The following is a 25,414-nucleotide window of genomic DNA, read 5'->3' as shown; positions in this document are numbered from 1 at the left end:
GTAAGCAGGTGCCAGGTCGTGCTGAAAAACCAAATCTTCATCTCCATAAAGCTTTTCAGCAGATGGAAGCATGAAGTTCTCCTAAATCTCCTGATAGCGAGCTGCATTGACCCTGCCCTTGATAAAACACAGCGGACCAACACCAGCAGCTGACATGGCACCCCAGACCATCACTGACTGTGGGGACTTGACACTGGACTTCAGGCATTTGGGCATTTCCTTCTCCCCAGTCTTCCTACAGACTCTGGCACCTTGATTTCCCAATGACATGCAAAATTTGCTTTCATCCGAATAAAGTACTTTGGACCACTGAGCAACAGTCCAGTGCTGCTTCTCTGTAGCCCAAAAGTGTCTTGACCTGGGGAATGCGACACCTGTAGCCCATTTCCTGCTCATGCCTGTGTCATTCCTATTTTGCACCCGCACAAAGCGTGCTTTTCCCTCCGCAGAAGCACGTCGCTAAACTAGTGAATGAACTTGCGCTCCCTGGGTGGTTCAGCGCAAAAAAGGAGGCGTGTTCCGGCGTAAACAATCCCTGGTGCTATTTTGCTGTTTCATTAAACAATTGCGCCACTGACCAGAAAAACCCAGTCTAAAGTCAGTGGCGTGTTGTGCGTTGTTCATTATGCTGTTTTAAGGGCGCATGCTTGACCATAATGTATAGCGTGCACAACGCGCATACACTTTGCTCATGTAATCTACACCGATGCAACAGTTATTTTTGCAAATCATAAATTGTTACACTAAAAAAATATCAACACATGAGATGACGGAAATCATTGTGGTGTGCCAAGAAGAGATGTGAAAAAATAGGCATAAATCTAGCTTTCAGCGGTGAGGGTGGACGCAGCGATGTCCTGTCACGGTTCATGGATTCCCTGTCTCACTCTTGGGTGCGTGTTGAATGTAGGTGAGGGCGGAGCCTGGGATTGGCTCATCACGCACCTGTGGCTGATCACCTGCACCAGCTGCAACTCATCACCTTCACACTATTTAGTCTCTCTGTTTCTCTCTTGTCTTTGTCAGAGCGTTGTTGGATGTTTCCCCTTGTGTCTCCGTGTTGGTTGTCGTTTCCCCCTTCCGTGAAACGCTGGATCCCTTCCCGGAATACCTGTACCGACCTCCCGAGTCACAGCTGCTCACAGCCTGCCCGTGTCGCCAAACAGAGCCTCTCTCACTGCTCCGTCTTATCCGGACTTCTTCAGTGTTCTGAGTTTTGACTTCTGTGACACTATTCTGTCAATAAACTGAGTTACTTGCAATTGAATCCTGCCTCTGTGAATCCGTTACAGAACGCTCTGACCAACCATGGATTCAGCAAGTATCAACGCCCTACTAACCAGCAGCAACGAGAGACTGGACCAGCAGGAGGCGAACTTAACTGCCACAGGGCAGGCAGTACACACCTTGGTGGCACGGGTGGCCGAGCTGACCCAACAGATGCAACAACTCGTCGGTCCCACTGTGCCCGACCCACCGCCGATTCCCCACACACCATCTACATCGCGGCAACCGGAACCACGTCTGCCTACCCCTGAGAGTTATGCCGGTGAGAGCAATTATTGCAGAGCCTTCCTTACCAAGTGTTCCTTGTTTTTCGCTCTTCAACCGCAGACTTTCAACACAGAAAGATCCAAGGTGGCATTCATCCTCACCCTGCTCTCCGGACGAGCCGCACTTTGGGGAACGGCGGTGTGGGAGAATCAACATCCTTGCTGCTCCTCGTTCCAGACGCTGGCGGCAGAGATGAGAAGGGTGTTTGACCGAGCGGTGACCGGAAGAGAAGCGGCACGTCAACTCGCAGAGCTCCGTCAAGGTAACCGCTCGGTCTCGGACTATTCCATCGAGTTCCGCACCCTGGCCGCCGAGTGCAAGTGGAACGAGGAGGCACAGTGGGACATGTTCCTGCATGGGCTGGCTGACCGCATCCAGAAGGAGATATTCACCATCGACCTTCCGGAGAGGATTGACGGTCTCATTGACCTTGCGTTGAGGGTGGACGCTCGTCTGAGTCGGCTGAGGTCCAGGATGGAGCCTCAGCATGGGAGTGTCGAATGCCCTCAGGCCAGCGCTACGGATGCGGTCAGCTACACCTTCGACCCGGAGCCCATGCAGGTGGGTCGAGCTCGGGTCTCCCGGGAGGAGAAGGCAAGACGGAGATCCCGTGGTCTTTGCCTGTACTGCGGCGGGAACGGACACCTGCTAGACTCCTGCCCGGTAAAAGACCACGCCCGGCGGTAAGAGGAAGGCTACTGTCGGGCGGGATCTCCGTGGAAAAGACCTCATCCTCCACTCTCCTCCCGGTGAGATTGCTGTGGGCAGCTCAGGATTATTCCAGCCTCGCCCTCCTCGACTCGGGAGCGGAAGGTAACTTCATTGACTCTGCCCTCGCTCATAAACTCAACATACCCATCATTGCACTCAAAAACACCATTTCTGTCAACGCACTCAACGGACAAGTTCTCCCTGACATTTCATTCACCACTGAACCACTTACACTGATCACTTCCGGCAACCACACTGAACGCATTTCATTTTTCATCCTGGACTCCCCTTTGGCTCCCGTTGTCCTCGGTCACCCTTGGCTGGAGTTACACAATCCAAGGGTTGACTGGGGACAAAACTCTGTGTCTGCGTGGAGTGATACATGTTATGAGTCTTGTTTGGTGTCTGCTTGTTCGTCTGTTTCTCGTTCTGTTTTTCAGAGTGAGACGGTGAATCTGTCTAACGTGCCTCCGGAGTACCTCGACCTGAAGGAAGTGTTCAGTAAGTCCCGAGCTGCTTCTCTTCCTCCGCATCGTCCCTATGACTGTGCTATAGATTTACTCCCAGGTAAGTCTCCGCCTAAGGGCAAACTATACTCTCTTTCTATTCCAGAGAGGGAGGCCATGGAGAAATATATTTCTGATTCTCTAGCCTCCAAATTCATCCGCCCTTCCTCTTCTCCAGCGGGGGCGGGGTTCTTCTTCGTGGGGAAGAAGGATGGTTCTCTGCGACCTTGCATTGATTACCGAGGGCTGAATAACATCACGGTAAAGAATACCTATCCTTTGCCGTTGATGTCTTCATGTCTTCAGCTTTCGAGAGGTTACAGGGAGCATCCGTCTTCACGAAGTTGGACTTACGTAACGCTTATCATTTGGTTCGCATCAGGGAGGGGGATGAATGGAAAACCGCATTTAACACCCCCAGGGGGCATTTTGAATATTTGGTCATGCCTTTCGGCCTTTCCAACTCCCCAGCGGTTTTCCAGGCACTCGTCAATGATGTGTTGAGAGACATGGTCGACCAATTCATATATGTCTACCTGGATGACATTTTGATTTTTTCTTCGTCTCTCCAGGAACATGTTCGACACGTCAGACGAGTGCTTCAGAGGTTGCTAGAGAATGGGCTTTTTGTCAAGGCGGAGAAATGCGCTTTTCATGCACAGTCTGTTCCTTTTTTAGGGTACATCGTGTCATCGGAGGGAATGCGCATGGATCCCGACAAGGTTAAGGCTGTGATGGATTGGCCAAGTCCAGATTCCCGTAAGGCCCTACAGAGGTTTCTGGGGTTCGCCAATTTCTATCGGCGTTTTATTCGCAATTTCAGCCAACTAGCCGCACCTCTGACTGCCTTGACCTCTCCCCGAACGACGTTCAGGTGGTCCGATACAGCCGAGGCTGTATTCGCCAAACTCAAAAGCCGCTTTGTTTCGGCTCCCATCTTAGTCGCCCCTGATTCCACACGTCAGTTCGTGGTAGAGGTCGACGCGTCAGAGGTGGGGGTAGGAGCGGTTCTTTCACAGCGCTCTCCCTCAGATGACAAGATGCACCCGTGCGCGTTTTTCTCCCATCGTCTTTCCCCTGCCGAACGCAATTATGACATTGGTAACAGAGAGTTGTTGGCCGTCAAGTTAGCGTTGGAGGAGTGGCGTCATTGGCTTGAAGGGTCGGGGGTACCTTTTATTGTATGGACGGATCATAAGAACCTTGAATATATTAGATCTGCTAAAAGACTCAACTCCAGGCAGGCTCGGTGGGCACTTTTTTTCGGACGTTTTGACTTTGTTCTCTCGTACCGCCCCGGGTCTAAAAACATCAAACCCGACTCTTTATCTCGTATTTTTGATGCTTCCGAACGCCCGGTTACTCCCGAGTGTATTTTGCCAGAGAAGATAGTTATCTCTACACTCACATGGGAGATCGAATCGAAGGTCAAAGTGGCCTTAGAAGGGGTAACGCCCCCGCCCGGCGGCCCACCGAGTTGTTTGTTCGTTCCGGAGGGGTTAAGATCCGAGGTCCTCAAATGGGGTCACTGCTCCAACATTGCTTGTCATCCAGGGGTAAACCGCACTTGCAGTTTAATAAAGCAACGATTTTGGTGGCCACTTATGGCTCGCGACATTCGCAGTTTTGTTTTGGCTTGCTCGGTCTGTGCGGTTGGTAAGACATCTAACCAACCTCCCCATGGGTTACTTCAGCCGTTGTCTGTTCCTTCGAGACCCTGGTCCCACATCGCTCTAGATTTTGTTACCGCCCTCCCGCCCTCCCAGGGCAAGACGGTCGTTTTGACCGTCGTGGACCGATTCTCGAAGGCAGCACATTTCATTCCCTTGCCCAAATTACCCTCAGCCAAGGAGACAGCGGTATCTGTAGTAGACCACGTCTTTCGGTTACATGGCCTCCCGATGGACGTGGTCTCCGACAGAGGTTCCCAATTTGTGTCCAAATTTTGGCAGGAGTTTTGTAAATTACTAGGAGCCACGGTTAGTCTGTCTTCGGGTTATCACCCCCAAAGCAACGGTCAGACCGAGAGAGCCAATCAGGATCTGGAAAGAGTGTTGCGATGTTTGGTATCCAAGAATCCTTCATCCTGGAGCCAGCAACTCTCTATGGTTGAGTACGCTCATAACTCGTTACCAGTGTCATCTACGGGCCTTTCGCCATTTGAGTGTAGTGTAGGTTACCAGCCACCTATTTTTCCTAGTCTGGATTCCGAGGTCGCGGTCCCCTCTGTTCACGCCTTTATCCAGAGGTGTCATCGCACATGGACCAGAGCCCGTGAGACTCTGCTCCAGGTGGGAGCGCGCACCAAGGCTAAAGCCGATCGCCACCGGTCTAAGCCTCCCGTTTACGTCGTCGGTCAAAAAGTGTGGCTTTCTACCAAGAACATTCCTCTCCGCTCCGTATCTAATAAACTTGCTCCCAAATTTATCGGCCCGTTCACTGTCACCAAGATCATTAGTCCGGTGACAGTCCGCCTCAAACTCCCTCCGGCGTACAGGAGGATTCATCCCGCCTTCCATGTATCCAAAATCAAACCTGTTTTTCACTCCCACCTTAATCCGCCAGTCCCGGTTCCCCCACCGCCGCGACTCGTAGATGGGGAACCAACTTATTCGGTTAATCGCATTCTGGATTCTAGACGGAGGGGACGCGGTTTCCAGTACTTGGTGGACTGGGAAGGTTACGGTCCGGAGGAGAGAAGTTGGGTTCCTGCTAGGGACATTCTGGATCACTCCCTTATTGATGATTACAATCAACAGGTAAGGTCGGCTGGGAGCGTCAGGGGACGCTCCTAGGGGGAGGGGTACTGTCACGGTTCATGGATTCCCTGTCTCACTCTTGGGTGCGTGTTGAATGTAGGTGAGGGCGGAGCCTGGGATTGGCTCATCACGCACCTGTGGCTGATCACCTGCACCAGCTGCAACTCATCACCTTCACACTATTTAGTCTCTCTGTTTCTCTCTTGTCTTTGTCAGAGCGTTGTTGGATGTTTCCCCTTGTGTCTCCGTGTTGGTTGTCGTTTCCCCCTTCCGTGAAACGCTGGATCCCTTCCCGGAATACCTGTACCGACCTCCCGAGTCACAGCTGCTCACAGCCTGCCCGTGTCGCCAAACAGAGCCTCTCTCACTGCTCCGTCTTATCCGGACTTCTTCAGTGTTCTGAGTTTTGACTTCTGTGACACTATTCTGTCAATAAACTGAGTTACTTGCAATTGAATCCTGCCTCTGTGAATCCGTTACATGTCCTCTGCTGGCGTCAGGTCCACATTTACATTTACATTTACATTTAATCATTTAGCAGACGCTTTTATCCAAAGCGACTTACAAAAAAGGGTAGAGCAATAGAAGCAACGAAACAAACAAAGCCAACAACCTGTAAGAGCTGTAAGAAATCTCAATTAATTAGCACAGTACACAACTGTGTTTTTTTTTTTTTTGTTTTGTTTTTTTTTATAACCAGCTACAACAAATACTCACGTACGGAAAATACAGAACACTGGATTTGGATAGCTAAGATAACAACCCATTAGGACTAAGGCTGATGCCCCAACTGTTGTCGTTAATGCGGATTCAGTGGCCCAATGGGTTGGTTTTGTATGGCATTCTAGCTAAACACGCAGCAATAGTCATCGACAGCAAAAACTCACGTACGCAAAATACAGAACACTGGATTTTGGTAGCTATGATAACTATGTAACATACCCGCCTGAAGGCACAAATCCGGATGAGAGACGTAGATATGATCAGTAAGTGCTATTCTGTATTGGTCAAGTGCAATAGGAAAAGTGCAATTGGAAAAGATGTGTCTTAAGATGTTTTTTAAAAATGGCTACAGACTCGGCAGCACGAATTGAGATCGGCAGGTCATTCCACCAGGTGGGAACGGTCCAGGAAAATGTCCGTGAGAACGATTTCATGCCTCTTTGGGAAGGAACCACGAGGCGCCGCTCATTCGCAGAACGCAAGCTTCTGGAGGGTGTGTAAGTCTGAACAATTGAGTTTAGGTATAATGGTGCAGAACCAGTGGTTGTTTTGTAGGCGAGAACTAGAGCCTTGAATTTGATGCGAGCAGCCATTGGCAACCAGTGCAGTTTGATGAAGAGAGGCGTAACATGCGTTCTCTTCGGCTCATTAAAGACCACTCTCGCCGCTGCATTCTGGATCAGCTGCAAGGGTTTGATAGTGCATGCTGGAAGCCCAGCCAGAAGAGCATTACAATAATCCAGTCTGGAGAGAACAAGAGCTTGAACCAGGAGTTGTGCAGCCTGTTCTGATAGGAAGGGTCTAATCTTTCTAATGTTGTATAAAGCAAATCTGCAGGACCGGGCTGTTGCAGTAATGTGGTCAGTGAAGTTTAACTGGTCATCAATCACAACTCCAAGGTTCCTGGCTGTCCTTGATGGAGTTATGGTCGATGAACCAAGCTGAATGGAGAAATTTTGATGAAGTGCTGGGTTGGTTGAGAAAACAAGTAATTCTGTCTTTGCAAGATTGAGTTTAAGATGATGCTCTTTCATCCAGTCAGAAATGTCTGTCAGACAGGCAGCGATACGAACACTGACTGTAGGATCATCTGGTTGAAATGAGAAGTAGAGTTGAGTGTCATCAGCATAGCAGTGATAGGAAAAGCCATGTTTCTGAATGACGGAACCTAATGATGACATGTAGATGGAGAAGAGAAGTGGTCCAAGGACTGAGCCCTGGGGAACCCCAGTAGCTAGATGATGTGACTTAGACACTACACCTCTCCATGACACCCTGTAGGACCTACCAGAGAGGTAAGACCAGAACCACTGGAGGGCAGTTCCTGAGATACCCATCGTCTTAAGTGTTGACAGGAGGATCTGGTGGTTAACTGTGTCAAAAGCAGCAGACAGATCCAGCAGAATGAGCACTGAGGATTTGGAAGCTGCTTTTGCCAGTCTCAGTGCCTCAGTTACCGAGAGCAAGGCAGTCTCAGTCGAATGGCCGCTTTTGAAGCCGGATTGGTTGTTGTCTAGGAGGTTGTCCCTTTCAAGAAACATAGAGAGTTGATTGAACACAACTCGCTCAAGGGTCTTTGCAATGAAAGGCAGAAGGGATTCCGGTCGGTAGTTTTCTAAAAGTGCTGGATTCAGAGAGGGTTTCTTAAGCAGTGGGGTTACCCGAGCCTGCTTAAATGCTGTGGGAAAGGTTCCCGTATGAAGAGAAGTGTTGACAATGTGAGTGAGTGCAGGAGTGATTGAAGAAGAAATGGCCTGAAGGAGGTGAGTGGGAATAGGATCAAGTGGACAGGTAGTAGGGTGATTGGAAAGGATGAGTTTAGAAATATCTGCCTCCGAGAGCGGAGAGAAGGATGGAAGCGTGCTCGTGTTAGTTGTTGAGATGTGCTTGTCAGTTTGTGATGAGGAGAACTGTTTGCTGATGAGGGATGTTTTGTTTGTAAAAAATGATGCAAAGTCATCAGCTGTAAGAGTTGATGAAGGAGGGGGAGGAGGAGGACAAAGGAGAGAGGAGAATGTTTTAAAGAGTTTGCGAGAGTCAGAGCATTTGTTGATTTTGTTGTGGTAGTATGTTGTTTTAGCAGTGGAGACATTTGTAGAGAAAGAAGAGAGAAGCGACTGATACAAGGTAAGGTCAATATAGTTTTTAGATTTCCGCCATTTCCTCTCTGCCGCCCTGAGTCCAGAGCGATGTTCACGGAGAACATCAGACAGCCAGGGGGCAGATGGGGTGGGGCGGGCTGGTCTGGATGAGAGGGGGCAAAAACTGTCTAAGGAGGATGTTAGAGTGGAGCAAAGAGTGTTGGTAGCACTGTTAGTGTCCAGTGCTGAGAACTGAGCAGGTGGAGGGAGTGAAGATGATACCATAGTGGATAGGCGAGAGGGAGAGAGGGAGCGTGGATTACGCCGAAAGGTAATCTGTGTAGGAGTGCGTGTTGTATCAGGAGTCAGTATGAGGTTAAGAGTGATGAGAAAGTGGTCTGAGGTGTGTAATGGAGTAACTAAAGTGTTGTCCGTGGAGCAGTTGCGTGTGTATACAAGGTCTAATTGGTTACCTGATCTGTGAGTAGCCGTAGTAGATACTAACTTAAGGTCAAATGAAGTCAGTAGAGTGCTGAAGTCTGCAGCTAGGTGTTTATCAAGATGGATGTTGAAGTCACCAAGCAGAATCAGTGGAGTGCCATCCTCAGGGAAGTTAGAAAGTAACACATCCAACTCCTCCACAAAGTTACCGAGGAGACCTGGAGGACGATAGACCACTACCACATGGATTTTAACAGGGTGGGTAACAGTGATTGAGTGCGATTCAAATGAACTGGCCGGTAGAGATGGTAATGGATCAAATTTCCAATCATTTGAGATAAGTACCCCCACCCCTCCCAATAGGCCGAGGAGTGTGTGAAAAAGTTAAATTGGTTGAAAGGGCTGCAGGAGTGGCAGTGTCCTCTGGTTTGATCCAGGTCTCAGTTAGGGCCATGAGGCTGAGCTGAGAATGAGTCCCAATAGATGAAATGAAGTCTGCTTTGTTTACAGCAGACTGACAATTCCAGAGACCAATTGGAATAGAGAGTAAAGTAGCAGAGGATGTTAGGATATAGCGCAAACTATTAGGATTGCGGCGTCTCGTGCGTACAGAGCGTGAATTACGAGTGCTAGTAGTTATAGTTGAGATTTGAAAGCACATGGTGAATACAGATCAGAGAAAAGGCCAGATCAGAATTAGAAAAGAGCCGAACACAAATAATGAAAGGAAGATGATACTCAAGTGGCTTGTCGAGGTCCTTGCTCGAGAGGAGTTGCACAGGGAAGAGTTGAAGTCTTTACACTCGTCGGTCTTCACACAAGGAGGGCTTCACACTGCCGCGGACTATCACGCTATTTATACTCACTTGAGTATCGTTATTGAAAGCAGCTGGGAACGCCCCCAACAAACTGACTCCCAACGTGGCAAAGACCAAACAAATGCTAACTCAACAAATGCTAACTCCCACACACACCACCAGAATACACCAAAACTACTAATACACACCACTGCACCACACAGACACACTTATCCAACAACAAATGAACAAACAATCAAAAATGAGAAAAGTTACAAACACTTACACAGTAGTTGTCTATCAGTCAATCAATGCTTCACCTCTAGCCAGCTGCTAACAAACACACGAGGCTTTTAATACCTCGCTGGCCACGCCCCCAACAAACTGACTCCCAACGTGGCAAAGACCAAACAAATGCTAACTCAACAAATGCTAACTCCCACACACACCACCAGAATACACCAAAACTACTAATACACACCACTGCACCACACAGACACACTTATCCAACAACAAATGAACAAACAATCAAAAATGAGAAAAGTTACAAACACTTACACAGTAGTTGTCTATCAGTCAATCAATGCTTCACCTCTAGCCCCAGAGTAACGCAAGTGTCAGAGCCCCAGAGGTCCAGAGTAGAGGCAGATCCACCTCCCGTTACACGGCGTGCCCGAGGCAAGCTTGGACTTTCCCCGTCTTCTGATGTCATTGTAGCGCTTGCGGCACTGGTGCGACGTCCTGGGGATGCCAGCTAATAAAACAATTGTGGCTATTTCCTCCCACGCCTGTTTAACCGACACTATTTTGGGTGGGTTTCTCCCATCCCCATACAAGACAACTTCTCTGTCTTTCACTGCTCTTACAAGAACATCAGTCTCCTCGGCTGTGAACCGCTCCTGGCGTGCACCTGGTAAATACGCCATAATAATAGCAATCCATAAGGGAACTTGCGCACCTGCTTTTAAAGGGAATGTTGGATGCCGCTCTGATTGGTTTATTCACGTTACGCCCAAACCACACCTATGAATAATGAAGCTACTTCAGACCAACCCATTTTAGATTTGCGCCGGGCGCAAGAGACATTTATCCCGCCGGGAAAATAGCAACATCGCCGAGACCCGCCCACAAAGTTACTTGCGCTTCGCACTTTGACACTTGCGTTTCAGACAAGCGGCAACCTCCCGCGATCTCTCTTGAGGCCGATACTGTAGTAATGTAAACTGCAGTTCCTCCACTGGCCACTAGAGCGGCTCCAGAAGGAGCAGAACCTCATTAAGCCCCATGTTAAAATTCTCAACTTTACAGCAGAAAAAAACATGTTTACAGCCTGGTACAAATTGTGGTTTTTGCCTATACGGCTCATTTTGGTCTTCATGACGACTGTGAGGGGGGTGAATTTTTTTATAACTCATTCGTTTACGTTATATAAAGCCTTAAAGTTCTGCATAATTAAGGGCGTGGTTACAAGTGGATAGCCATTTATCCGCCGTCTGTAGTCATTGCGTCACCTCAGCTCCGCGCACATCCTGCCTTTTTGCCCATTTTCTGTTATCCGGGAGTGACTCGTGATGACTCGCTCACAAGATGGCGACGCCCAGCTCGCCCCTACTTTAAGCTTCAGAAAGGCTTATAGGAATCCTATGGGTGACGTCACGGACACTACGTCCATATTTTTTTTTTACAGTCTATGGTTTCAGAACGTTAAAATATGGCCCTGGGAGTTTTATAAGCCTCAGGAATATTTTGCAGGTGTTTAGAGTTAATTAGTTGATTCAGATGATTAGGTTAATAGCTCGTTTAGAGAACCTTTTCATGATATGCTAATTTTTTGAGACAGGAATTTTGGGTTTTCATGAGCTGTATGCCAAAATCATCAGTATTAAAACAATAAAAGACCTGAAATATTTCAGTTGGTGTGCGATGAATCTAAAATATATAAAAGTTTAATTTTTATCATTACATTATATATTGGCTGATGTAGAATTTTAGAGTATCCAATGACCCTGTAGGGCCCATCTTGTGATGCCTGATCTGTTGAGACAATCACTTTTATGAAAAAGTCAAAGACAGACAGGGAGGAATCCACAGCCATAACAAAGGCACTTCCTGTAACAACTTTTAAAAAGTCTCTCTTTTTCTACTTCTGCTTTCACTTCTGCTCTAGCTTTTGTACAACAGAACGCTGAAGTTGCTTTGGATAAAAGTGTCTGCTAAATGAATGCATATAGATGTTCAAACGCTTTTCAAGAAGACTAATATGTCTGGAATCTTTTACTCATGTCAGAGCACATCATGTTAATTAAATTCTTCAAACGTAGAAGTGCACCTAAAAGAAAGTACCCTGATAGTGACTGATTCAAAGAAAGAGTTATTTGATTAGTTGTGTAATTGGCGTCTAATTGTGGTTGAAATACTTCAGAGAAAGGCTTGATTTTGACTGGTGTAGTTTAGTGTAACTCCTTCATAACATAAAGACATTTCATATTTTTGAATAAAACTGTTGTTTGGAGGTGAGGATGTTATAAATGGGTTAAGCTTCAGAAGAACGTCTCTGTAAAGCGAGATCACGGGTGTCAGGCAGACGACAGGAAGTGAATGTGTCTCTGACCCACAGAAGCTCTTGTTCAGGCGAATACGAATGTGTTCCAAGTGATAAACAAATAATTTTTTTATTACTAGTGAAAAAAATCCATTCCAGTGCTAAAAATGTACAAATAATTTCATCCAGATATTAGAAAATGGCACACATATAACAGTTCAAAATACACTCCCCTAAAGGATTATTAGGAACACACACAAATACTGTGTTTGATCCCCTTTCTCCTTCAGAACTGCCTTAATTCTCCGTGGCATTGATCAACAAGCTGCTGAAAGCATTCTTTAGAAATGTTGGCCCATATTGATAGGAGAGCATCTTGCAGTTGATGGAGATTTGTGGGATGCACATCCAGGGCACGAAGCTCCCGTTCCACCACATCCCAAAGATGCTCTATTGGGTTGAGATCTGGGGACTGTGGCGGCCATTTTAGTTCAGTCATCTCATTGGCATGTTCAAGAAGCCAATATGAAATGATTGGAGCTTTGTGACATGGTGCATTATCCTGCTGGAGTAGCCATCAGAGGATGGGGACATGGTGGTCATAAAGGGATGGACATGGTCAGAAACAATGCTCAGGTCGGCCGTGGCATTTAAACGATGCCCAATTGGCACTAAGGGGCCTAAAGTGTGCCAAGAAAACATCCCCCACACCATTACACCACCACCACCACCAGCCTGCACAGTGGGAACAAGGCATGATGGGTCCATGTTCTCATTCTGTTTACGCCAAATTCTGACTCTACCATCTGAATGTCTCAACAGAAATCGAGACTCATCAGACCAGGCAACATTTCTCCAGTCTTCAACTGTCCGATTTTGGTGAGCTTGTGCAAATTGTCGCCTCTTTGTCCTATTTGTAGTGGAGATGAGTGGTACCCGGTGGGGTCTTCTGCTGTCGTAGCCCATCCGCCTCAAGGTTGTGTGTGTTGTGGCTTCACAAATGCTTTGCTGCATACCTCGGTTGTAACGAGTGGTTATTTCAGTCAAAGTTGCTCTTCTATCAGCTTGAATCAGTCGGCCCATTCTCACCCAACGGGTGTTCCTAATAATCCTTTAGGTGAGTGTATGTTTGCAAACTATTAAAATTTCATGGAAGATTTCAATGTTGAACCTGAAGAAGGATCTCTATGATGAATGCTTACAGTAATCTCTCTATTAGTTTATACTGTTTTGACTTTTAAATATAGAGCTATTTAACTAACAACACAACGATTGGTCAATGGGTCTAATTCTTGGGCGTCAGTTTGGTTTGAAATGTGCTGGGGACAGAGACGCATTCAGAAGTGCATTTTCAGAAGTGCTGGGTACAATGATGGATTCATTTTTTTCTCTCTTTCGCGCGGGTCATGTTTTGAAAGACGATTTTCTGTAGCTTACTAATGTAAATTAATAAAAATGTAAACAAAAATCCATATATCTTTTCATTTAATTGTAAAATTCAGAGTAATGATTTATAAAAAAGAAAACTAAAACCAGTGTGAAATAAATGTTAAAAGCAGGAATAAGACATTCATTGAACATGATTCCCTGCTTTTCCGGTAGCTACTAAACATCTCCAAAGTTTGGTGTCCACAAATAACAACGCACGCACGCAGAGTATAACACGTTTTTGCTGCATTGTGCAATGTAACCAATATGTGTTTATTTCTGGAACGTTATGGCGCAAACAGATGTATTTAAGATAGTATCCACTCAAAGGAGTTTTTGCCGCAGTGCTTAATTCTGTATGCTGACAAATCGTCTGATTATAGCAAAGAAAGTGTTGACATTTTGGAAGATTCATTGTGCAGTCATTTTTATTGATAACAGAGCTTTGTGAGATCGCAATAAACTGAGATATCTTTTTCGGAATTATGAAGGGAGCACCCTTTGCCCGTATTCTGCCACGCCAACCCACGCATGCACACGCTTGCTTTTACATTAAATTACTTGAAATAGTGTCATGGACGTACAGAGAAAAACTATTTATACTTTTATGCGGGTGGGAGCGGGACAAAACATGAACGTTGCGGGCGGGAGCGGGAGAAGGTTAAAGCTACACTGTGTAACTTTTTTAGTTTATTCTTAGCTAAAAACACTTATTTCTTTCAAAAATGTATGTGCTCATTAATGTATATTTACTTCTTTCAAGTAATAAAGTATTCTCGTAAGTTTATAATATGCCAATGAAAAAACATACGGGTGAGGGGTTTGAATGCTGGCCGCCATGTTGCTCCTCCATCTTGAAAGTACAGTAGCCAAAGAGGGACATACCCATAAATTCAAGCTTCGCTTTTCGCGTTTTAACACTCGATGGCAGTCATGAACGAGGTCGAACTGGAAGCCATGTTAATCTTGGACTAAATAGGCCACCGTAGGAGTTAAAACGAAATCGGAATAGAGAGGAACAGAAACTAATATTCACTGGATTGTCATATACCTTTTCACCGCTAGATGGGGGAATATCACACAGTGGAGCTTTTAGAGAAGGTATAACATAAAATCCATCCCGCGCAGGTCTCTACTTGGAAACACCACAGTGGTGCAGTGCTCACGCTGAATGGCACTAAATGTTGGCTACTACTGACTATTTAAACTGAGCTGTGTAACTTCTTATATATTAGGTTGACTTTTTTATTTTGATAATGAACTGACTGCGATGTTTGCAGCGCTCGAATATGTGCAAACGCGAGGCGGCCACGTGAACGAGCAGAGGAAACAAATAAAATCTGTAATTTTGGTCATACCGATAATAAGAGAAATACATTGTTCAAAATTGCAAAGTGTTTACTTGCATTGTGCAATTGTAAAATAAAGAAAACACGATTTGCTTTCTGTCGTGGGTTTCCATTCCGTGAACTTGTTTGGAGGAGCGCCGCGCCTCACGATAATGAAAAAAATTCAGCGGCAACTGTCGCACATTTTTCTTTCTTTCTTTCTTTCTTTCTTTCTTTCTTTCTTTCTTTCTTTCTTTCTTCAACAAAAAAAAAGGTTTTCAACAACAACAACAAAAGTGGTGGGTACAAAATGACTCATGACGAAATCTGGTGGGTACGTGTGTCGTCCCCCCCCCCCCCCCCATAATCGACGCCTATGGTCTCATTCAAGAAACTTTCGTGAATATATGAGCAAATTTAGAGTAATTTGTGCATAAAATGTTTTTTTTACAAAAACTCTCCTCCAGATTCACAAATGCGTCGTATACCAACGGATGTGTAGTTAAACTTGTGTATGTTAAGGAATTTCAAAAATTCGTAAATAGGGAGCACGTGCACGCTCATTTATTTGCCCTCAGTATATGTCATAAATGCTAAAGAGACTAATTGGCCATATTGCTAGCAATAAATATTAAAGAGGTGATGAATTGAGAAATAAATTTTCCCTTGAGTCTTTGATATATAAAAGGTCATGATAATATAAGAATATCCTGTAAGTTTCAGAGATGAAAACTTCATTGTAAGTCAAAGAAAAACTTTTAAAGACACCAGGCCCATAAAACGAGGCTCTTAAAATCAATGACATATTAGAAGAGGAAACGCCGCCTCTACAGATAATTGTGTACGCATGCTTCCGTAGCCCCGCCCACCTGCCTCTGTAGCCCCACCCACCTGCTTATGTAGCCCTGCCCATCTGTTTATGTAGCCCCGCCCATGACTCGTGCAGCTAAACGAGCAATAAACACGCCGAAGATAGCAGGATAATTGCATGTAAATGAGACACAGGTGTACACTGGATTTGCTGACATAGTGACGTTTTATTAACTAATTTCGAGAGGAGCACGAACAGATAATTAAACAAAGGAGCATGTCTGATAACTTAACCTAATCAAGCCAGGTGGAGTACATCCAGACAAATTAAACCTAATCCAACACGAGCGGAGCATACTTAACTAATCAATCATCATAATCAGGTGGAGCGCATATATACAGCTGCCTTACCTTCCTTCAGTAGACAGTTTCTTAGCATCCCTCCACCACCCCATCTCCTCACTGTGATTCAATAAAACTCTTATCAGACTTCCACTAAACCAACCTAATACAGAGCAGTCTTTAGACCATCCTTACCACGGGGGGGGGGGGGGATTCTCTGGGTTCGGGCAAAAAATCCGAGCCCGGAGCCCTCCCCCGGACAGCACGCCAAATACGCATAATCTTACTCTATTTAATTTGATGTAAGTGTGAACTCGTGAATTGAGATTAAAACACAAAGCTGTGCCTTCTATACTAGATCCGACAGGAATTGTGCAACACTTATGTGAGTAAAACATGTTTTTATATGTGATAGTATTGCAATGTTGCAGATCGTTTTGATTATGTGTCTGTGTCTAACAGAACATAACTTAGCATGCTGTCACAGGCTGAAGAATCCTTTATTTGGTGTTCATTGCGATTCGTGATCAGACTTGCACATGTATGGGCCAGGACTCACAAAGCCCAACGCCCTGTGTGTTTTCCAGACGGGATAACAAAATGTAATCACGTTGGCAGGCGGTGAATCTTAAATAGTGAAATAATATTCCTTTCTTGATCTGCGTTGTTCACTCTCTTGACTTGAAGAGTGACTTTAGTATGTGTGAGTGGTTCGCGCTTATATCCATTACGGGGGGCCAAGTAATAAAAATACATAAATTGCGGGTGGATGAGAGATAAATCATTGTGTTTGTTTGATAAAGACATTTTGAGAGAATCATTCTGGCTGCTACTTTCAAAACAATCCCTCCCTCATGTGAACTGACAGCGGAGCTGAAGCTCATTAAATATGCAAATCTTCTCCAATCCTAGCCGTGGGCGTTTCCTTCCAAGTCTCCAGTGACACGCCCATCAGAACCCAGCGTTCAATTTACATCAGAACAGCTTTACCAACGATTTACAGACAAAATCATTCTGCTCGTGTTTCATAAAGGAGTCCCATTGAGTGTAAACAATATTTTATATAACTTAAAGATATCACATTTTTATTTTTATTTTTTTTACTAAACAATTCCATGCATGTTATGACAGCTACACCGTTGGGTCTTTTTGGGATGCCAGTGAAACTAGAATCTATTCCTGCTTCTGTCCGTGAGAAATCAATATTAGGCCTAAATGCTGTCATGTTTTGTAACCTGCGGGTGACGCTGTTGGACAGTATTACTTGATAAAAACGAGTGGCAAACAATTGTAATCGTCAGATTTTGTAATATTTGCTTTGTTTTATTTTTGTAATATCGCTTATTTTCTCATCCAGTTTTTCTGAAGAGACGCTGCTTCCCTTACCTCCTTGGGGGACAAGTTTTGTGCGGGGTAATTGAAATGAATGGGGAAAAGTCATGTGAAAAGAGGCAAGCGATATGATTGGATATGATTGGTTTGCGCGGTAATTGCGTCTTGTTTTCGTGCATGTTCACAGATCGGCCTGAATGAAGATAATGATGTTGTTAACGGGAAGACTAATGAAAAAGCAAGTAAACAACACATACTGATGTATTCTAATATTTCATTGTGTGTAGCTACATAACATTAATGTAGTTTGAGCGAAACTACATCAGCACGAGTAAAAACAGAGACTGAAGGTAGCGCACACATGATGCTATTGACTGGCCACGCCCTCACACGTCCCGGTTCATTGGGTAAAATCACAATTTTCTCACGATGTACAAATAGTTGGAAACATTTGGGATGTTGTAGGTACTCAACTAAACAAAATATATAACACTGGCCTAGTGGATATTTTACTGCAAAAATCTTACATATTGCCCCTTTAACCAGGAAAATTAAGTGTAACAGGGACATATAGTTACATTTGATGTATATAAAACATGTTGAGGACTTTGCCTCGTTATTTTAAAACACCACCACACAAGTGACTCTTTATCTATATCAGCCGCTTCATACAACATTAAACACAATTATAAATGATGGTCACACCAGATACGGACTGTTTTTCGGATCCCCTTTTGTGTACATAGAAAACATCTTTGAGATTAGCTCCTGAAAAAAGGTGGCAAAAACAAAAGTGTTGCATTTATAATTTTGTTTAGTGTATTTAAAACCTTTTCATTTTAATTAATTTAGTTTGTATCCATTGATTGCATTTTATATGAACAGAACATCACGTAAACACTTTATCGGTAGAACGAAAAAAACTTTTTAGCATAAAAATGGGATCAAGAGAGTTTTGCAACTCTCGTTTTGACAGCCCAATATCAGAAAATATCAGCTGCTTTTTTGTAGTGTTTTAATTTTCCGAGACGTTCACTCCAATCGCCCTGTGGGAGCTGCAGCTCGTGTCTAGCGCTAATGATTAGAGATGTTGCTTTATATGAGTCACGCCGCATTTTCCAAACATCCTGTAGACATGGCGTGGAGAGCGATTCAGGAATGAAAAAATTAGCCGATTTGATTCAATTGGCGTCCTCTTTTGAAGAGACAGAGTGAAGCAAAAACTATTGTCATTCTGAGGTCCCTAAGAGACAACGAGAGGTAAAGTGTGGAAAATGAAATAAAAGCAGAGAGCATTTTTGAGCACTAAAGCACAAGCGATTAAAGGTAAATGCTCACACTGAGATAGTGGCTCTAAATGAATTAGCCAGAGATAACATGTTGTGCTGCGTTTGTGGGGGTAGTCAATTTTAATTAGTGTTTTGGAGACATCTTTTATCAGACTGTTGGTAACCTTTCTCTCCTCCCTCTTGTGCTCTTCTCCCTCCCCCTCTCTCTATCTCCCTGCTATCACACGCTTCCAATCAAAACCATTAAAACACACAACACAATCAAATATGCTTTTAAACATCCAATTCTCAAGTGCAACTGTAAAGCAGAACAGTAGACGAGTCAGATCTGCAGGATTAGTGCTGTATTTGAGGGAATTTGTTCACTTTTGTATTCAGTGTGCAGCTTACATTATTGTAATATAATGCAGAACCCCTTTGATTCGTATGACAAATAAAACTGAGATCAACACTGCAAAAAATGCTCTTCTTACTCAGTATTTTTGTCTTGTTTTAAGTCCAAATATCTAAAAATTCTTACATTAAGAAGAATTTACTAAACTAGCACAAGTGTTTGTCTTATTTTGAGGGACTATAACTCAAAATGAAGAGAGCTTTTGCTTAAAATAAGATAAATAATCTGCCAACGGGGTAAGCAAAATAATATTGTTTTCTGTTTAAATTAAGATTATTTTTCTCACACTAATTGGTAGATTATTTTGCTAATTTTAAGCAAAAGATCTCTTAATTTTGAGTTATATTCCCTCAAAACAAGACAAAAACGTGTCTAGTAAATGCTTCTTAATGTAAGAATATGTGTACTTCAAACAAGACAAAAGTACTAAGTAAGAAATGCATTTTTGCAGTGAAAAAGAAAGAATTGAAATGAAAGATCTCTCTCTCTCTCTCTCCCTCTCTCTCTCTCTCCCTCTCTCTCTCTCTCTCTCTCTCTCTCTCTCTCTCTCTCTCTCTCTCTCTCTCTCTCTCCCTCTCTCTCTCTCTCTCTCTCTCTCTCTCCCTCTCTCCCTCTCTCTCTCTCTCCCTCTCTCTCTCTCTCTCTCTCTCTCTCTCTCTCTCTCTCTCTCTCTCTCTCTCTCTCTCGTCCATTGTTAGGCATCTGTTTTACTGGCCTGAGCAGCGCTGCTTTACTGGACATCAGCTGAAACTACCAGTGACAGGATGCAATAAACTGGAGAATAGCAGCAATCTAAGGAAAGTTCCTCATTCACGGCCTCTCTGTCTTCTATCCAGGGCAGAAAATAAAAAATCAATACAGGCACACAAGACCTTGATAAAAGCACTGGACAGGGAGAGAGCCTTTGCTGGATTTACTGAATTAAAGTGATCAAAATTTTCAAGTCAACTCCGACCGCTGCCTACATAAACTAACAACCCTATCTCCCCACCTGCCCGTCATTCACAGCGCGGTGCTCCTCTCGCCGCTCGCTGTCCTCCTCTTATCAGCTCCACTGCGCTTTATTGGCATGACAAATAACATTGCATTTCCACAGCCCAAGCATCTGCAGGCTGGCTATAGACACAAGTTCAAGAAACAGACAGGGCAAATATATATAAATTAATAAAATCATAAAAATGATGGGCTTTAAATAGAATTGAGCAAATGCCTTTATAATTGTTACGCATGATGCTTTCAGGGTCTCAAATTAATTGAGGGACAATATTTGTACTTTTAAATATTAACTTGTCACACAGTTATAACGCCTGTGCCCGAGTATCAAGCAGTGCCGAGAGACACCAAAATAAAACACAGGATTTACAATAAAAACACTAGCATGCAGAGAGACAGTTAACAAAACTATAAACAGATGCGTAACAATCAGGGCTGTGCGATATTCAAGAAAAATGCCATATGCAATACCCCTAACCTTACGCTTAAACTGACCCACAGAGGGTAGAACAGGTGGCCATCGTTCTCTTGATGAGTCTCCTAGCCACACCCACCGGCCAGCTGTAGCAGGAAGAACCAGAGACTCGTCACACTGACCCACACCACCACACCTGACACTAACTCTACCCTTAAACTGACCCACACCACCACACCTGTCTCTAACTCTACCCTTAAACTGACCCACACCACCACACCTGACACTAACTCTACCCTTAAACTGACCCACACCACCACACCTGACCCTAACTCTACCCTTAAACTGACCCACACCACCACACCTGACACTAACTCTACCCTTAAACTGACCCACACCACCACACCTGACCCTAACTCTACCCTTAAACTGACCCACACCACCACAGCTGCCCCTAACTCTACCCTTAAACTGACCCACACCACCACACCTGACCCTAACTCTACCCTTAAACTGACCCACACCATCACACCTGACCCTAACTTTACCCTTAAACTGACCCACACCACCACACCTGACCCTAACTCTACCCTTAAACTGACCCACACCACCACACCTGACCCTAACTCTACCCTTAAACTGACCCACACCACCACACCTGACCCTAACTCTACCCTTAAACTGACCCACACCACCACACCTGTCCCTAACTCTACCCTTAAACTGACCCACACCATCACACCTGTCCCTAACTCTACCCTTAAACTGACCCACACCACCTCACCTGACTCTAACTCTACCCTTAAACTGACCCACACCACCACACCTGACTCTAACTCTACCCTTAAACTGACCCACACCACCACACCTGTCCCTAACTCTACCCTTAAACTGACCCACACCACCTCACCTGACTCTAACTCTACCCTTAAACTGACCCACACCACCACACCTGACTCTAACTCTACCCTTAAACTGACCCACACCACCAGACCTGTCCCTAACTCTACCCTTAAACTGACCCACACCACCACACCTGTCCCTAACTCTACCCTTAAACTGACCCACACCACCACACCTGACCCTAACTCTACCCTTAAACTGACCCACACCACCACACCTGACCCTAACTCTACCCTTAAACTGACCCACACCACCACACCTGTCCCTAACTGTACCCTTAAACTGACCCACACCACCACGCCTGTCCCTAACTCTACCCTTAAACTGACCCACACCACCACACCTGTCCCTAACTCTACCCTTAAACTGACCCACACCACCACACCTGTCCCTAACTCTACCCTTAAACTGACCCACACCACCACACCTGACCCTAACTCTACCCTTAAACTGACCCACACCACCACACCTGTCCCTAACTCTACCCTTAAACTGACCCACACCACCACACCTGACCCTAACTCTACCCTTAAACTGACCCACACCACCACACCTGTCCCTAACTCTACCCTTAAACTGACCCACACCACCACACCTGACCCTAACTCTACCCTTAAACTGACCCACACCACCACACCTGACCCTAACTCTACCCTTAAACTGACCCACACCACCACACCTGACCCTAACTCTACCCTTAAACTGACCCACACCACCACACCTGACCCTAACTCTACCCTTAAACTGACCCACACCACCACACCTGACCCTAACTCTACCCTTAAACTGACCCACACCACCACACCTGACCCTAACTCTACCCTTAAACTGACCCACACCACCACACCTGACCCTAACTCTACCCTTAAACTGACCCACACCACAACACCTGTCCCTAACTCTACCCTTAAACTGACCCACACCATCACACCTGTCCCTAACTCTACCCTTAAACTGACCCACACCATCACACCTGTCCCTAACTCTACCCTTAAACTGACCCACACCACCACACCTGACCCTAACTCTACCCTTAAACTGACCCACACCACAACACCTGTCCCTAACTCTACCCTTAAACTGACCCACACCATCACACCTGACCCTAACTCTACCCTTAAACTGACCCTCACCACCACACCTGACCCTAACTCTACCCTTAAACTGACCCACACCACCACACCTGACCCTAACTTTACCCTTAAACTGACCCACACCACCACACCTGACCCTAACTCTACCCTTAAACTGACCCACACCACCACACCTGACCCTAACTTTACCCTTAAACTGACCCACACCACCACACCTGACCCTAACTCTACCCTTAAACTGACCCACATCACCACACCTGTCCCTAACCTTACCCTTAAACTGACCCACACCACCACACCTGACCCTAACTCTACCCTTAAACTGACCCACACCACCACACCTGTCCCTAACTCTACCCTTAAACTGACCCACACCACCACACCTGACCCTAACTCTACCCTTAAACTGACCCACACCACCACACCTGTCCCTTACCTTACCCTTAAACTGGCCCACACCACCACACCTGTCCCTCACTCTACCCTTAAACTGACCCACACCACCACACCTGTCCCTAACCTTACCCTTAAACTGACCCACACCACCACACCTGTCCCTAACTCTACCCTTAAACTGACCCACACCACCACACCTGACCCTAACTCTACCCTTAAACTGACCCACACCACCACACCTGTCCCTAACCTTACCCTTAAACTGACCCACACCACCACACCTGACCCTGACTCTAACCTTAAACTGACCCACACCACCACACCTGACCCTAACTCTACCCTTAAACTGACCCACACCACCACACCTGCCCCTAACTCTACCCTTAAACTGACCCACACCACCACACCTGTCCCTAACCTTACCCTTAAACTGACCCACACCACCACACCTGACCCTAACTCTACCCTTAAACTGACCCACACCACCACACCTGACCCTAACTCCACCCTTAAACTGACCCACACCACCACACCTGACCCTAACTCTACCCTTAAACTGACCCACACCACCACACCTGTCCCTAACTCTGCCCTTAAACTGACCCACACCACCACACCTGACCCTAACTCTACCCTTAAACTGACCCACACCACCACACCTGTCCCTAACTCTACCCTTAAACTGACCCACACCACCACACCTGTCCCTAACTCTACCCTTAAACTGACCCACACCACCACACCTGTCCCTAACTCTACCCTTAAACTGACCCACACCTCCACACCTGTCCCTAACTCTACCCTTAAACTGACCCAAACCACCACACCTGTCCCTAACTCTACCCTTAAACTGACCCACACCACCACACCTGTCCCTAACTCTACCCTTAAACTGACCCACACCTCCACACCTGTCCCTAACTCTACCCTTAAACTGACCCACACCACCACACCTGACCCTAACTACCCTTAAACTGACCCACACCACCACACCTGTCCCTAACTCTACCCTTAAACTGACCCACACCACCACACCTGACCCTAACTCTACCCTTAAACTGACCCACACCACCACACCTGTCCCTAGCTCTACCCTTAAACTGACCCACACCACCACACCTGACCCTAACTCTACCCTTAAACTGACCCACACCACCACACCTGTCCCTAACAAACAACAACAAAAAAACGTTATGCAATGTTTAAACACAAACAACTCTTTGCTCAACTTGGTAATATAAAGTTATATCAAGCTAAAACTTTAAAGCTTTAAAACATTAAGAACCTTCAGGTAAACAAATACACCTGATCTAGGGGTGGATGTTTATATTTGTTATTAAAAATAAGAACTGCAAACAGTAGGACAAATATAATAAAACAAAAATATACAAATGCAATAAACAATTCTTTAAGTTTTGCCTAGAAAACAATTCAGAAACTGAAAACTAAAACACTGCAGTCTTCACATTAATTAAATATTAATTAAATACATACTGATACATAATAAAGCTGTAAAGGTTATTTAGGCCGGCGACTCGCACCTTCGTCTTTCTTATTACGAGCCGAAAACCCAGGAGGAAGGAGGGACAAGCTGTCGGAGAGTGCTTGCTGCGGACCGAGATTTTTTTTTTTTTCTCCTCTCTCCCCTCTCTCGTCACCTGAGTTTGATTTTAGTTACTACATAAAAGACATAAACATTATTCAGATCTCTCTCTCTCTCTCTCACACACACACACAAACACACACACTCTCTCTCGCTCTCTCTGTCTCTCTGCTAGACAAAAAATTAAAACGGTTGAAAAAGAGCAGCTAACGAGGGGGAAAGTTAAGGATTCATGGTGGGTTTAAATTTTTCTTTAATTTTTCTCTGCTGCTTCTTTCTCTCTCTCTCTCTTTTTGATGGAGATCTTACGAGTAGGATCACTAAACGTGAATGGGATGAGGGACATGAGAAAACGTGTATTTCTTTCTGAGATTATTAATTTGAAAGATTTGAATGTTGTTTTCTTACAAGAAACTTCTCGGTTACGTCTGTAACCTTAGTTCCCGGAATTGGGAACGAGACGCTGCGTCACTGCTCTGGGAACGCCTCTGCTTGATTGCGTCGTGAAGCACGTATGTCATCAGTCCAATAGAGAGACGGAACGTCATAGGCGAGTGACGTCACTGAGCCGGAAACTATAAAGCCCACCGGCAAACACACCTTTAGCTTCTATAAAAGACTGAAACAAGGCGCTTGCGGGCATACGGGGAGTACAGACGTAACCGAGACGTTCCCGTTCATAGGGAACTCCAGCTGCGTCACCGCTCTGTGAACGAGAATACCCACGTCCCCATAGGAGCCGAATGCCCGCCTGTGTATGTTAAGAGGCGAGCACCCGAGGCGCAGCCCTCCATCCTTCTTTGGCACGATGAAGTAACGGCTGTAAAAGCCTGACTCTCTGTCTTGGGGGGAACCCTCTCTATCGCCCCCTTTTGCAGTAGAGCCTTTACTTCTTGAGTCATTACCAGAGCCTGCTCGGGGCCCACCAATGTAGGGAGGACCCCTTTGAAACTGGGAGGACGACACCTGAACT

The sequence above is a fragment of the Pseudorasbora parva genome, chromosome 7 (genome assembly GCF_024679245.1).
Source record: "Pseudorasbora parva isolate DD20220531a chromosome 7, ASM2467924v1, whole genome shotgun sequence".
Classification (NCBI taxonomy): domain Eukaryota; kingdom Metazoa; phylum Chordata; class Actinopteri; order Cypriniformes; family Gobionidae; genus Pseudorasbora; species Pseudorasbora parva.
The sequence above is the reverse complement of the archived record's forward strand: the minus strand, read 5'-3'. Positions refer to the sequence as shown.